Genomic DNA, 3,725 nt, shown 5'->3' on the forward strand with positions numbered 1-3,725 from the left:
CATTTCCACCCACATGGAGCATTCTTCCAGGTGATTCACATCATCACCAACACTTGGTATCATCCGCCTTTTTAATTTTAGCCCCCCTAGTATATGTGCAGCAGTAACTTGTAGTTTTAATTTGCCTTCCTAATGACTAGTGATACTGATTATACTTTAGGTGTTTATTGGTTATTTGCATTTTTCTTTTTTTTTGGACAAGAAAGTAGGATTTCTTGGTGGGCATGAGTAAGGAGGGCACAGTGCCAAGGCTCTCATGAGTGCAGGGCCCGCCATTTGGCCAGAGGGACACAGTGGGGATGTATTTGACCTCACAGCCACCCAGGATGAGCCGCTTTTCTGCTACCACGTTTTCAAATTCATCCGCATTAAACTTAGTAAATCCCCATTTCTTGGAGATGTGGAACTTCTGGCGGCCAGGGAACTTGAACTTGGCCTCAATCACACATTCGTCGTTCTGCAGCTTGGTGCCGACGGACATTATGACTTGGCCCATGTGGACCCTGGCCACCGTGTCCTGGGGCTTTCCAAAGGCACGGCGCATACCTGTCTGGAGCCTCGACTGGGGACAGCAGGCCAGTCATGAATGTGCATGGGAAAGGGCTGAATCCAAGGTCCCTTAGGGCAATCCATACAGGCAACAGGCTGCACACACTACCGAGGAGGCTGCTGTTTGCAGCCACTGGACATCGGGCCCCCGTGGGGAAAAGAGCACAGTCGGCATAATTGGGTTATTTGCAAATTTACTGGATAAAATGTCTGTTTAAACTGTTTGGCCATTTAAATCATTTTGTGCTGATGTTCTTCTTGCTCGTTTTTGAGTGTTCTTTCTATAGTCTGCTGAAAAAATTTTTTAAAAAGAAACCCTTTATTTTGTAAATTCTTTCTCCCAATTTGTGGATTAATATCACACTCTGAAGTCTTTAAAAATGAAAATTTTAAAGATTAATGAAACACAGCTTACAGTTTTCCTTTAAGGCTTATGTATTTTGTGTCCTACCTTCAAGATCTTCTCCTAACGGAAGGTCACCAACTGTCTTATAATTCTTACAGAAAAATTATACTTTTAGCTTTTATATTTCAGTTATGTCAACTGCTTCTTCTATTTCAGTTATTCTTAGCAAATTGTTCTTATTCTTATCACTTGGAATCTCATTTTTATTCTATTAATATGTTGACTTATCCTGATGGGTTACTGTGTGAAACCAACCATATATTCCTATGTTTAAACCCAATTTGGCCAAGATGTATGATGATTTTTATACATCAGTAGATTCTATTATTCTATTATTTTGTTAAGGATTTTTATACCTAGATTTACTAGGGATTTACTAGATTTATTCATCTGTAGTTTCTTTTTATTGTAATGTCTTTTTTATGTTCTGATTCTACTAGCCTCCTAAAATGACTTAGAAAGCATTTCTCATATTCTATTTTCTAGACGATTTTGCCTGTATTCAGTATTTTTATTCCATAAATCTTTTTTTAGGATTCGCCTAATAAGCCTTTTTTGTGTGTGTGGTACGCGGGCCTCTCACTGTGGTGGCCTCTCCCGTTGCAGAGCACAGGCTCCGGACGCGCAGGCTCAGCGGCCGTGGCTCACGGGCCCAGCCGCTCCGCGGCATGTGGGATCTTCCCAGACCGGGGCACGAACCCGTGTCCCCTGCATTGGCAGGCGGATTCTCAACCACTGCACCACCAGGGAAGCCCCAAATAAGCCATTTTTGTTTCAAGTTTTCTTTGGAAGCTATTTTACTGCAAATTATATTTGTTAAATATACACAGGACTATATAAGTTGTTTTCCTTGTGTGAGTTTTAGTAATTTCCATCTTTTATATAATTGGTTCATTGATTCTTTAAGTTGCCAGATGTATCGGTATTAACTTGTTCATATTAGTCACTAATTATTACATCAATATTTATGAAGCCCTTAGCAGTGCCCCTATTTTATCTATTTGTGTCCTACCTCTTTTCTTCCTCCTGACTAGATGGCTAGAAATTAATCAATTTTACTGAACTTTCCAAAGGACCAGCTTTGGATTTAACTGGTTTCATCCATTGTTTAACAGTTTTGTCTCTCACTGATTTTTGTTCTGCTCTTTATTATTTCTTTCCTTCCACTTATTTTAGATTTAATTTGCTCTTATTTTTCTGGCTTTCAAAGCAAAAGCTTAGATATTTTCTCTGAGACTTTCTTTTTTTTAACTAATGCAAGCATCCCAAGACCAATTTTTGTGTTTCTTTTCCTGCATATTCCACATCGTAATGTGTTTTGTTTTCATTTTCATTTAGCTTGAAATACATCTTGCATTACAAATCCCATCCAAATGCACTCATTTTTATGAGAAAAATAAAGAAAGGAAAGTGAAACTTCCTTGCGAAATAACAGAAGAAAAAAAATCTACAAAGGGGGAAAAAAATGGAACACGCTGGTTATTTTCTACAAACCATTAGCTCCAAATCTTGTGGAAGAAAATGGGAATTGATGAGAAGTCTGCAGTCTCCAAACCGGCAGACAGGTGTGGGTGATACATTTAAACAGAGCAAACATGAGCCAGCCTCCACCAAGGGTTTAGAAACCCCTTCCAATGTCCTATTTTTACCTGGTATCTTAATCGCTGATAGAGAACAGTGAGATAAAGTATACGTTGGCGTTTCAAGGTTTAAACTAGGTTTGAGCTTTGCTACACAAAAGAAATATTTCTCCACTGGGGTCTTTTCTGCTTCATTGACTCCCTGCAGGTGAGTGCAGATTAATTTGCTCCAAGAAAGATGGTGGTAATTATACCGTCCTGCTGCTTCACTGTGCTATGCAAATAAACGCAGACAACAGAAAAACACAGAACAAGGACCAGTCTGGGGCTCCTTCAACTGTCCTGTTCCCTAATTTAGGATCTCCTGCACAGAAGATGGATCTGCGAGTCTGAAGGTGAGGGCTTTCTGCAGGGGCTTAGAGACATGCCCTCCATCTTCATTTATCCCTGAGGAGTTTCTTTTTTTAAAAAAAATTGGAACCTGGGATTTTCACTGATACACAGGCTGTGACTTTCAACTACAGTTAGTGAACATTTTTTCTAGGTCTTTGTACTGAGTTAATGTTTTTTAATAGGGCAACAAAAAAGATACCCTAGGTTAAACTTGTAGACATTTAAATAAATATGTGAACCCACAAACAGTTCAATCTTGCCATACTTTCAGCATTACAGAAAGGACACATCACATGCAGACGGCTGAAGACTTGTAATACTTGTTAGAAAGACAATACAGTGATAATTGCCATGAATAGCACGTGTGTGGCATAGATTCAACTTGGTTTAAAATTCCTGGGTCATTTTTAATGTGCTGTCCCTCATATATTTAAGGGAATTTTTAACTTGGCCTGGCTATAACAGCAATTTGTGACTGGAAGAGATTGATAATGCCAAATAAACCTCCACATCAAAATACACTTTGCTCATATTTTCACATACCCTCTCTATTGTGTGCAGGATAAAATGATTATTTTAAAGGAGCAGTCATTTGATAATGAGAAAGAATGTCATTCAAAGTGTGAGGTCATGTGAGCTTCTGGAAATCATATTTATGTCTGTTGAAATAAAAAATATAATGTGCAGGGGCTTCCCTGGTGGCGCAGTGGTTGCGCGTCCGCCTGCCGATGCAGGGGAACCGGGTTCGCGCCCCGGTCTGGGAGGATCCCACGTGCCGCGGAGCGGCTGGGCCCGTG

The 3,725-nt window shown here is 39.9% G+C and overlaps 1 non-coding gene and 1 pseudogene across 1 annotated transcript; both read right to left on the reverse strand.

The window, feature by feature from the left end:
- Positions 1–254: 254 nt before the first annotated feature.
- LOC102993776 (60S ribosomal protein L10-like) lies at positions 255–724 on the reverse strand (annotated as a pseudogene).
- On the reverse strand, positions 602–735 carry LOC112061863 (small nucleolar RNA SNORA70). The gene has a single exon (XR_002890545.1). It is a non-coding gene; the product is annotated as a small nucleolar RNA SNORA70 (small nucleolar RNA).
- Between the last annotated feature and the right edge of the window lie 2,990 nt (positions 736–3,725).

Source organism: Physeter macrocephalus, chromosome 7 (genome assembly GCF_002837175.3).
Source record: "Physeter macrocephalus isolate SW-GA chromosome 7, ASM283717v5, whole genome shotgun sequence".
Lineage (NCBI taxonomy): Eukaryota > Metazoa > Chordata > Mammalia > Artiodactyla > Physeteridae > Physeter > Physeter macrocephalus.